A 13,070-nucleotide genomic window follows, 5' to 3' on the forward strand; every position below is an offset into this window, starting at 1 on the left:
CAGGTAATAATTCTATATTTAAGGATACCGCACCCAGTCCAGAGCTGCAGTCAATGCACTTAACACACCTGAGACCACGTGCGAGGAGATGCGGCGTGAGCGACTTGGACACCTTGGTGCTGACATCTGCATGGGCATCGAGGAGAGTGAACACCTCTCCACGGGGGCAATCCGCAGGCTTGGACCACATGGAAAAAACTCTGAACAGACTTCGCACCCAAATCGGCAGATCAAGATCCAACCTGGCCACATGGCACTACTCCACAAAATCAGAGATGTGACAAGAGGCAGACCATGCAGACGACATCTCTTGTTCTGTCCACTGCTCGAGGAAGCCCCGCCTGCACTTTGCAAAGACATTTGACTTTGACGGACAGACGAAAAGAACACGGTGATCTTCTCACTATGGTTGTGGCTACTGGTCACGTGCCTCCTCTACCAGTGCCCCACAAAATATATATTTTATTTAGATCACGTAAAAAATGGTACCTTTGACTAAATACTACAGTTATAAAGGGTGACAATTATCTGTAAATCCCACATCTTAAAATTTCACTGACACATGCCTCTACAGATCGCAAGGCACAAATAGCCAAGACCGCACGCAATAACTCAGCAGTGAGACCTTGTAAAGAAAAGTGAAGATAATCGGCGCAGCCGATGTCTCGGACGTGTCACATTGAGACACTGGAATTACGACACCCAATGTAGATTTCCTCTGCGTCGTGCCACCCTATCCAGTGCCCACGGGAGAGCGAAACCCGGCACAAAGGTGACCTGAGCCATGAATTTTTTAAAGGCGACCGCAGCCACGCAATCTAGCGATAGCCTTCCACCTTATCACTAATGCAGGAGACTGGCTATAATGTGTCGCTCGTTACACGACTGGGAATCTGGGATCGGGATGTCATACAACAAGGAACGGCGCCGGCGCAGTAAACACGTCTCCCGCCCGCATGCGCGGAGGGTCCGGGCACCTTGGGGGACGACGCTCGGCTCCTCGCTGCCCGTTCGATGCTGTGCTCGGTGCTACTCTCTTCCCACGCAGAGGAGTTGCACTCAGATGGCCACCACTGCCTGGAGGTGAGGGGAGAGTGGTCGTCCTCGCTTTGGCTTCGCGCACGCACGGGCAACCGAGGTGTGAGGTTGGCAGGGCAATTCGTGTGGTTTTGGCTGCGCAGTCAGCTCGTATAAGTTCGACTCTCGAGGAGGGTGGTGCGTGAGGTGTTGACCGTTCGAGATGTCGCGCCTGTTTGCGAAGAGGTGGTTAAAGTGGTGATGTCAAGAGTGGAAAATAAAGTCACGGCTAATTTAGACTAGGTGGTCCCCTCGTGCAACGCGTTCTGCTGCAAGTCGCAAACATTAAAAAAGGTGAGCTGATTCAAATAAAAATGTTCGTTTCTTTTTTGTGTGCCATTTTTTAAAAACTTTTTAAAAAAAGCAATGTTTACCACAGTGAGGCCACTCCAATTTACAAAATCCTCAGCTCTTGACTCACGGGCCAGCTGAGGTTTACACAAAGAAAAAAAACACCACCACCGCATACCTGTCCGCTGCTAATTTGGCAAATTGCAGACAAGGTGGGGGGGGGGGGAGTTTCTCAATTGGAGCCAACACACCTCTCGCCCATTGTGCCCCGCGCCCGCCGATGAGATCAACAGCGGAGCTGTCACGTCGGAACGTGACGCGCTGCAGGTCAAACAATGCGAAACACTCAATCGGTTCAATTCATCCGGTTGGTCTCTATGCGTCAATTGATCCCACGGTGTTTCTCGTCGCGCGTTACTCGCTGACGGAGATCGCGTAACCTTCTCTCGTAATGGGATTGCCGAGAAAGATTTGACGTTCCCCTCTTAATCACCGAAAATGCACGTTCTGTGTGGCCTTTGACCGACAGCGTTTTGGGGATTGGTGCCCGGGCTACACACATCACTGAAATGTTGTACACGCACGTATTTATACGTACGCAAGGTGAATTGTTGCTGGATTTGTTGAAATGTTTCATGGCTTTATTATGTTACGATTACCTGAGGTCAATAACAATCAAAGCAGCTGATAATGCTTTTGACCAGCTGATCTCTTTCATAACACAAGCAGCCGGATTAAACAATTCATATCTTTGATTTCTGTCTCCACCAAGAGCAAAATAATCCACACTATTTTTTTTATTACATTTTACGCGAGACGCCTCTTTCATCATCATATAATATATTTATTTAGGAAAACTTCCTTGAATCTCAATACTTTTTTTCAATCGTGTCCTGGACCAGCGGCTTCCTTATTAATGAGGGCCTTTGTGTGTAGGCAGGTAACGAGAGAGCGCCTGGAGCAATGTCTAGGCCTACAAGGGAATGACACTCGCAAATGCTGTCTCTGCTCTATCGTCAAAGTTCTACCGATGCTCTGGAAGGGTAAAATAAAAAAAGTTGAAGATTGGCACACAAATATAGCCGGTTCTATGTTTTTCAAATGGAACACAACATAAAACATTTTTTGCCTCCCCCCAAAATAGGGGGGACATTTGCTTTTTTACCTAGATGCACGAAAGTCTGTATTTATGATAACGCATACAAAAAAACCCATCAGATTTTAAATTATTAAAATCTAAAGTATCTACTTGGACCCCCCCCCCCCCAAACATTTATTGTGGGGCAACAATGTTTTAATGTTTGTTTAATCTAAGCCCACGAGGGAGGTTTAGAAGTGTACCTAAACCAAATATGGCATCAGTCCATCGATGTCTCATTGTTGCAGACACTCCGTGACACGAGCGGTTATAAAGGCAGCAGAGCGCACCACTAGCTCAAAGCGTTAACAACATGCTTTACAATTTCCCTACAATCCAATGGGCACAGCCCCACAAGATAATCTCGACGTGAAAATGTATCCGCATGTACGTTGGTATATTAATTGGGAGAGCCAAAGTAAATTAAGTGCGTTGCAGGGTGACTCGTTGTACAGAGTGACTGGTTGTAAGGATTAACTCGTTGTACAGAGTGACTGGTTGTATGGATTAACTCGTTGTACAGAGTGACTGGTTGTATGGATTAACTCGTTGTACAGAGTGACTGGTTGTATGGATTAACTCGTTGTACAGAGTGACTGGTTGTATGGATTAACTCGTTGTACAGAGTGACTGGTTGTATGGATTAACTCGTTGTACAGAGTGACTGGTTGTATGGATTAACTCGTTGTACAGAGTGACTGGTTGTATGGATTAACTCGTTGTACAGAGTGACTGGTTGTATGGATTAACTCGTTGTACAGAGTGACTGGTTGTATGGATTAACTCGTTGTACAGAGTGACTGGTTGTATGGATTAACTCGTTGTACAGAGTGACTGGTTGTATGGATTAACTCGTTGTACAGAGTGACTGGTTGTATGGATTAACTCGTTGTACAGAGTGACTGGTTGTATGGATTAACTCGTTGTACAGAGTGACTGGTTGTATGGATTAACTCGTTGTACAGAGTGACTGGTTGTATGGATTAACTCGTTGTACAGAGTGACTGGTTGTATGGATTAACTCGTTGTACAGAGTGACTGGTTGTATGGATTAACTCGTTGTACAGAGTGACTGGTTGTATGGATTAACTCGTTGTACAGAGTGACTGGTTGTATGGATTAACTCGTTGTACAGAGTGACTGGTTGTATGGATTAACTCGTTGTACAGAGTGACTGGTTGTATGGATTAACTCGTTGTACAGAGTGACTGGTTGTATGGATTAACTCGTTGTACAGAGTGACTGGTTGTATGGATTAACTCGTTGTACAGAGTGACTGGTTGTATGGATTAACTCGTTGTACAGAGTGACTGGTTGTATGGATTAACTCGTTGTACAGAGTGACTGGTTGTATGGATTAACTCGTTGTACAGAGTGACTGGTTGTATGGATTAACTCGTTGTACAGAGTGACTGGTTGTATGGATTAACTCGTTGTACAGAGTGACTGGTTGTATGGATTAACTCGTTGTACAGAGTGACTGGTTGTATGGATTAACTCGTTGTACAGAGTGACTGGTTGTATGGATTAACTTGTTGTACAGAGTGACTGGTTGTATGGATTAACTCGTTGCTACGCATTGCTGCCCTGCTCCTCCACAGCACCGGGTGACGCCACTGTAGCACCCGCACCGCCGCCACCGCCGTGTCCACCGTGCCATGGAGCCCCTCCTGACGCTGGCGCCGCTGCTGCTGGCCGCGATTGCCCCGGCGGTGCGCGGGTGCCCGCCGCACTGCTTCTGCTTCAGGAGGACCTCCGAGGTCTTCTGCGACAGTGCCAACCTCACGTCCGTGCCCTCGGCTCTGCCCGCGCACACCGTGCGCCTCTCCCTGGACCGCAACGCCATCGCCAGCCACAACCTCGACCTCAGGTGCTTCGCGTGGCTGCGGAGCCTCCACGTGGGCAGCAATGGGCTGACGGCCTTCCCGCGGGCCCTTCCGCCATCCCTGACCAGCGTCGACGTGAAAGGCAACAATCTGACTTCGCTCGGCAGGGACACCTTCGCCGGACTCAAGTCGCTGAGGACTCTGGACTTAGAGGGGAACCAGATTACGTTGGTGGACGACCGGGCGTTCTCGGACCTGCGGGGGCTGCAGGACTTGAACCTCCGCGGGAACCAGCTGAGAAGCGTCCCTGCCAACCTCCCGCCGTCGCTCGTCAAGATCGATCTGTCACGGAACAATATTGTCCAGCTGACTGGTGCTGTCTTCTGGGGCTTACTCAACCTCGCGTCTCTTATCCTGAGTGACAATGCTGTCCAGCGACTCCCCGAGAGGACTTTTGACCATCTGACCAGCCTGGCCCGAATCTCGCTAGAGGGCAACCCCTGGGTGTGCGACTGTGCCATCGTCTACCTCTACCAGTGGCTGTGGGACACGAGAAAGAAGAATCGGGTTGTGTGCGACAGCCCTCAAAGGTTAAGGCTGAGGGCCCTCCTCACACTGTCCCTGGGCGACATCTGTCCAGTAGACAGGCCGCGCGACGATCATGTCACGAGTACACTCTCCACGCACACCCCTGCACTCTCTCCCACCAAAATCTCCGAGCGCTTCCACGTGGACGCAGTACGAGACTCGACCGGGCTCTTCGTGAATACTCCACCGTTGTCTACAACGATTTTCCAAAGCATCGAAGGTATTCCCGTGCACGGCTACTTGCCGCAAAACCGAGCCTCTGCAGAGACAGCCGCGCCGCAGTTGCACCAATCGCGGTCGGGGCGAGAGTTTCCGCAGAATAGCCTGATGCCATCCATGGGGCTCTGTTCGCCAAGCCCTGCCGCCCAGCAATCCATGCAATGGTCACCCTCCCCGCCCTCCCCGCAGGAGGTGACCTCCACCTGGCACAGGTCGACCATGACGGCGAGGGGGCCTCCCTCCACGGACGTCGCCGACCCGCGTCACCACGTCCAGCCCGTGCCTTCCATCCCAGAGATGGGACGTGCGTGCGACGGCACCAAGAAGGGTGCCCGGTGCTTTTCTCTCAAGAGCAACCTCAGCGACGGGGAGGAGGATGAGCGGGATGACGGGTCCCGCTCCACGACCGCTGGGGCCCCAAGGCCCTCGCTGTTGCAGCAGCAGCAGCCGTGGAGCTCCGATTGCGGAGCAAGCTGCAGCAGCAGCAGCAGCGCCGTCTCGCAACCGCTTTCGTTTACGTGGGGAACCGCCGCGGGCCCCTTGGGGCCCACGCGGACGCTGCACGCGCTCGCCCACGGGGAGGCCAGCTCGGCCCCGGCAGGTGGAACGCAAGCGGCGGTGGCCGAGGCCACGCCGGCTTGGAGGGCCACGGGGACGCCCGGGGGAGGCCTCCCCCTCCAAGGCGGCCATTCGGCTCGCCAGAAGAGGACGATAGCCATCATGGTGCTGGTTGTGCTGCTGGTGGGCGCGCTGGCCGTGCTCTGCTGGAGGCTGGTGCTGTGGCCTTGCTTCGTGCGACCCGCTGCAGCTGCAGCAGGGAGGGGACCCCGAGGTCGAGTGTTCCCCATGGAAGCCTGGGTGGACAGATAGCTGCAGGCACCATCTGGCCAACTGCCGTGTGCATTGCCCATTTAACATTGCGCAGTGTGATTCGACACATTACATGTAGATAGATGCGGTTCCGAATCATGTAAATATATTGGCTGCAAAGGAAATAAAATGTTTGTTGAAAGTGTTGATTTTTTGTTCGTTGGCTCGCAGAACCCGAAGGTCAATGTTAACCTTTATGTAAATACAACTTAATCATGATTAACAGCCATTTCGGAACGCGTCGTTGGATGATACCCAATAAACATGGAACGTTGGGTCAATGTTGATCCAACGGTTCCAACCACATGCCAACGTTGACGAAACGTTCGCATGTCGAGTTTTATGAATGACGGATTTGAGGTGACCCCACAGGGAATAAAATATATATAAATGATGATAATAAACACAATATTAACTTAAAGAACAATTAAAAGATATTAATGCCAGTGTGAACACAAATAACCCTATCTGTCCTGACGTTTGGGCCACCTTGGATATAAGTAGTCTATTAGACATACGTTACTTATTTTCGAACGGATAACAAAATAGTGTCACTGGTCAAGAGGTCCCATCATCGTCAACAGGGAACCGGTGGTCCAACAGCTTCAAACCATCTCCGAACGTTGGGCCCACGTTGTCATGCGCACTGGGGTATTTGAGAGGATGTGAGACATTAGTGGGTTTGTTGCACACATGAGTGGGCAACAAAAAAATAATGCTATCTGGTTTAGAGTGTGTTGGTTACTTCTGATGTTGTTGTTGTTGTTGCCATTTCTCGTCGATGGCTGGCTTGGGTGGTGCTCTGTATGGTTGAATGTACGTGGAGCACAGAGTCCGTGAAGGTATGCGGGGAGGGCTGGGGTCAGCGCCGCAAATCGGCCGCGCCCAGCCCTCTTGTCATGTCATTGTCCGAGTTTTCAATGGGATTGTCGCACGAGCAAAATTGAGCAAGCGTTGAAAAAGGGGTGAACCTTCACTCTGCTCAACCACAAACTGCTGCTGCCACCTGAGCTACGCAAGGGAGCCCTCGGAGCCAGCAAGGGACGCGTCCTGACATCTTAAGAGTGGTGAGTGAGTGCATGGGACCAGCGAGTGCGTGGATGAGTGGCTGGGTTAGTGAGATGTTTCGTGAGTGGGACTAATGATTGGGTGAGTGGTACTGCAGTAATAGGATGAATGGCTGGGTAAGTGAGCGGGTTAGTGGGGCTAATGAGTGGGTGTTGTGGTACCGGTGACAGGGTGGGTAGCTGTGTTCAGCAAGTGGGTGAAGTGGTATCAGTGAGAGGGTGATTCTCTGGGTTAGTGGGTGAGACGAATGCGTGGGTGAGTGGTACTACAGTGAGAGGGCGAGTGGCTGGGCTAAGTAGATTTGTGAGTGGGACCATCGGGTGCGTGAAAGCACACGTGACAGGGTGCAAGGGAGGCATTGCACATAGTGCAGAGGCAATAGTGGACATCTATATATGAAAAAAAGCTTTTTCGCTCATCGGATTCCTCCAGTATAAATACATATTTTGATTCTAAAATAATTTAGGTAGCTTAAATATAAAAAGTAAGAACGCGAAGAAAATAACATTAAGTCCCTTGGCTATACTCTACCTAATATCACTTAAGTCTGTAATTAAAGTCATTTATCACCGCTACAATAGTACTCTTCAGCGATTGTGTGAATGAATGACAACCTCCCCATTCGTGTCACTCGTTTGTACGTGCACATTTATATTTGCGTGGGACTCCCAGTCACACGCCAACTGAACACTTTACATACACACAGGTCCACGACACGTGCACGGTTATCACCACACAGCACAGTGCAGTACACTTACAAAAATACACTTACAAAAATCGAACGATGATTGTCTATTTGTCAGCTTGTAACGTTTTCTGCGGTGGTCGTAACCGTAGCGTGATCGCCGTATGGAGGTCGAAATACACACGGTAATATGCGCTCCCGCTGATACCCCAGTAAACATGTCAACGTTGGGCAAACGTTGACATGCGGTTGGAATCGTTGGGCTAATGTTGGACCAATGTTCCTTGTTGACTGGGTACGTTGGTCTTTAAAAAAAAGACAGGGGGGGGGGGGGGTCGTTCTAAAGCATGGCTCGTCATAATGAGGTAATACTGCGTGGATGGATCGTCGTTGTTATTGACTACGAGAACATTTGGTGTCAAGTTTTACTCTGCCGAATCACTCGCACCTCCTCTCACTTGCCACCGGTGTGATGATCAAATCTCTGTTTCAGGAGCGAACAAAAAGACCCATGGCTCGATATCTGCTTCTCCCTTGGTGCATCTTGCTGCTGCTGCTGCCACACTCCGGCGCAGCTACTAAATGTGTCAGCACAAGTTTGTGGAAGCAGTGCGACTGCCTGGGCGCGACAGTGAACTGCGCCGGCCTCGGCATGAGACAGGCGCCGAGCGGCGTCGTGCCCAATACGAGCGAGGTGCTGCTGCAGAACAACCTCCTGGTGAACGTCAGCAACGTGTTCGCCAACTGGAGCACCCTCCTGTCGCTCAACATGAGCGCGAACCTCTTCGGTGGCTTCCCCGTGGGGCTGCCGCCAAGCCTCACGTCGCTGGACCTGACCAGGAACGTGATCTTGAGCGTCGATCCATGGGCCTCGGGAAAGTTAAAATCTCTGAGCCGCTTGTACCTCAACAACAACCAGCTTTCCAGCGTAAAAGAGGGATTCTTCGAGTCTCTGCCAGCCCTAACGTTCGTGTCGCTGCACAGCAATCAGTGGACGTGTGACTCCTCCAACAGCTACCTGTGGAACTGGCTTAACAACACCAACGTCACGGTGCCGCAGGACGTCATCTGCATGTTTCCGCTCTCAATCCGTGGAACCAAGATGAAAGACCAGCCGGCCAGTTACTTCGCCCCCACGGTCGCCCCAACAATTCCTCCTACTACGCCAGCGGCGACATCTTCATCGTTACCATCTTCATCTCCAGGTCCGTCGTCGCCATCGTTGTCAACAACGCCATCATCGCCATCGTCTTCCGCCGCCACGTCAAGCCTCCCGTCCATATTAACATCGATGAGTGCTGCCAGCTCCCTCACCTCATCTCCAGTGTCCGCGTCATCTGTGGCTCCGGCTCAAGCGGCCAGCTCCGGGGGCATCACCTCAACGCTCTTGATGCCGACACCGACGCTTGCTACTTCTCCCATTATCGCCACATCCCCTCTCCCCAGTGCCCTTCAGTCGAGTCTCTCCACGAGTCAAGCATCGAGCAGCCCGGCATTACCGTTGGGGTCTTCAAGCCTGCAGGCTTCATCATCGACAGACCCATCGCTCATCATCTCCTCTACCTCGTCTATTCTGCCAACACTGGTGTCCTCAACACCACCGCTGGCTTTGACCTCATCCCAAAGTCCAGCGACTTCGGCGTCTTTGTCGACAGCGCCGATGGTGCCAACGCCGTCTCAGTCGATCATCTCAGCTGTATTCACGTCAGTAGCGGGGTCGGCAAGTGCTATTCTGCTCTCTCCCGTCTCCACAGTCAGCACGACCTCGACGTCCACCATTACTTTTCTGATGGCATCGAGCACCATTTACCCAACGGCTGTGACCATTACGAGCTCCACGGCCATCACCAGCTCCATGGGTATCGCCACGCTGGGCACTGCTACACCACAGCTGTCCTCAATAACTTCTCCAACGGTGTCCACTACCGATATTTACAACAGCAATAGTTTAAACAGTGTCCCGGCATTCACATCAACGTCGTCCGTCCAAGTGACCGTTTACTCCTCTCCATCATCATCATCATTACCATCATCATCATCTCTGCTACAGACCTCATACCTTGGGATGCTGTCTTCATCGTCGTCATCAGCATCATATCCCACAGTCGTGACACCATCCATCGAAATGCTGAGTGGCATCTCTTACATTTCCACCCACACCTCAGGTCCCTCATCCTCCCCCTCCAGCTTCATTTCTGCCTCTCCAATCTCCACCTCAGGTCCCTCATCACCCACCTCCAGCTTCATTTCTGCCTCTCCAATCTCCACCTCAGGTCCCTCATCACCCAGCTTCATTTCTGCCTCTCCAATCTCCACCGCAGGTCCCTCATCCTCCAGCTTCAATTCTGCCTCTCCAATCTCCACCTCAGGTCCCTCAACCTCCACCTCCAGCTTCAATTCTGCCTCTCCAATCTCCACCGCAGGTCCCTCAACCTCATCCTCCAGCTTCAATTCTGCCTCTCCAATCTCCACCGCAGGTCCCTCATCCTCCAGCTTAATTTCTGCCTCTCCAATCTCCACCTCAGGTCCCTCAACCTCCACCTCCAGCTTCAATTCTGCCTCTCCAATCTCCACCTCAGGTCCCTCATCCTCCAGCTTCATTTCTGCCTCTCCAATCTCCACCTCAGGTCCCTCATCCTCCACCTCCAGCTTCATTTCTGCCTCTCCAATCTCCACCTCAGGTCCCTCATCCTCCACCTCCACCTTCAATTCTGCCTCTCCAATCTCCACCTCAGGTCCCTCATCCTCCAGCTTCATTTCTGCCTCTCCAATCTCCACCGCAGGTCCCTCATCCTCCAGCTTCATTTCTGCCTCTCCAATCTCCACCGCAGGTCCCTCATCCTCCAGCTTCATTTCTGCCTCTCCAATCTCCACCTCAGGTCCCTCATCACCCACCTCCACCTTCATTTCTGTCTCTCCAATCTCCACCTCAGGTCCCTCATCCTCCAGCTTCATTTCTGCCTCTCCAATCTCCACCTCAGGTCCCTCCACCTCCAGCTTCATTTCTGCCTCTCCAATCTCCACCTCAGGTCCCTCCACCTCCAGCTTCATTTCTGCCTCTCCAATCTCCACCTCAGGTCCCTCCACCTCCAGCTTCATTTCTGCCTCTCCAATCTCCACCTCAGGTCCCTCATCCTCCACCTCCACCTTCAATTCTGCCTCTCCAATCTCCACCTCAGGTCCCTCATCCTCCAGCTTCATTTCTGCCTCTCCAATCTCCACCTCAGGTCCCTCAACCTCCACCTCCAGCTTCATTTCTGCCTCTCCAATCTCCACCTCAGGTCCCTCATCACCCACCTCCACCTTCAATTCTCCTTCTCCAATCTCCACCTTAGATCCCTCCTCATCCACCTCCATCTCAAGTCCCTCATCATCCACAACGTCCGTCACCACCCTTCCTCCACCCTCCTCCACGTTAACAACGTCCGTCGAGTCGATTAAGGCTTCCCCATCATCGCCATCATCATCATCATCACCATCGTCGTCGTCGCCATCCACTTCGACGGATAGGAACTCGCCCCTCTCTGCTGCGCAGATTGCGGCCATTTCGATGGCCGTAGTGGCTGGGGTGACATTGGCCGTCATCGCAGGGCTCGTCTTGCTGTTGCTCGTCAACAGGGGCACTTTCGTCGTGAAAAATGCCTACGACCAGAAGATTTGATTGCTCAGCCGACTCGTGGGGCGTCCGCCACCGAACGGGTGTCCGACATAAAATGGGGACTGACTCTAAAAAACGAAATGACGGAGTACGGGACGCGCGCCATAGCTTTGCGAGTCATTTCGCAAACCTGTGGCTCTGGAGCTGCTCCGTGACGTTATTCACATTGTGGCTCTTGAAATATTGAGGGGTTTGTTTTCATGTCTGTCAACCCCCTATTCAGTGCCCCCTACCTTGTTACCGACCAATTCGGACCTTATTGGTCACCCGTGCCCTTATAAATCTCAACGTTCATCCTACAAAGTCCCATCACAAGGGAAAAACGCACACAAATAGACATATTTTGCCCTCATTGAAACGACTGTGTACGCTCGTATGGACCTGAAAACTCAATTTCTCTTGTACAAGAATACGGGTAAACCGTATTGGTCGACAGGTATGTTTGTTTTTATACTCTTTGGGTCTTTCGGTAAAGTTACATAGATAAAAAAAAAAATAACGTTTCAGGTACAAAAAATACAGCAGGTGAACTTCTGAGACAGGAGAAATATGACATATTTCTTCCTCCTCAGCAGTTCGCCTGCTGTATGAGTTCCTGCAGTCACGAAAGCTTAAAGTCAATGTTTTTTTATATATCGAATTTCTAACATTTTTTATTTATTTTGTGTTTAGTCGATGCCCAGCAATGTTGGGCCAAACGTTGGCATGGTTACTGGGTATAGTCGTTCTGGTTCTTTTCTGCCCATTCCTTTTTATCACCTCCCAAATAAAACCTCTCAAAAGTAAACATCAAGTGCTGCTCGCGAAACGTTCTCGCGAGTTGGGAAGGGGGGGGGGGGTCTCGGCGTCACATTTGTCCCTGCAGGCGAATTACTTGGTCCACCGTATCGGGATTGTACATACTGCACTGCATTTTGGAGCAAGAGACTTTAAGCGGTCAGCCCGGTATCCCTATCGTCAGGTTTGTTAGAATCGTTTTCTTTTTACATTAGCACAGCGAACAGCTAGGAATAAAAATAAATTAATCGGTTAAAACCGGTACAAAGCACGTTAAAACGTCTTAAGAAATGAACGTTGACATGTTAAACCTTTGGAACGAGACCCATGCAAAGATATATATATACTGAGGCAATGGTTTGTTTGCAACGCGCGGCGTGTGCGATCCAGAGGTTCACCGGTTTGATTCCATCTCCCGGCGCGGTGGGGCAAAGTGTGGGTACATCTTCTAATCAAGGCACACTGACCGGCGTGGGAGGGTAGCCCGAATATCCCCTCTGTACAGTTCGTGCACTGTCTGTGGACTCCACGGCCGCCTCTTCCCTACTAAAATTCCACCGGAATCAATTACGGGCTCCCGAACCGGTTACCGGTTACCGTTAAAAACAACAACAACCATAATCTCTACGAGTGGAAGCAATCTCCCTCCCGGCTGTATTGGTTGGAGGGTGGGCGGGGGAGGTGTAATTTCGGAAATGTTTCATTTGTGGATTTAAACTATTTAAAACGTATTTTACCAGGCTCACTAAGCCATATCGATTTAACAGAAGTGACCTGGCCACAAAAGATAGCTCAACGAAGTGCCTTATTATCATGTGGAAATGCATAGCAGCGAAATACTCTAAATGCGTGTTGATTCTAAATGTGGAGGGG

The sequence above is a fragment of the Lampetra fluviatilis genome, chromosome 6 (assembly GCF_964198595.1).
Source record: "Lampetra fluviatilis chromosome 6, kcLamFluv1.1, whole genome shotgun sequence".
Classification (NCBI taxonomy): Eukaryota; Metazoa; Chordata; class Hyperoartia; order Petromyzontiformes; family Petromyzontidae; genus Lampetra; species Lampetra fluviatilis.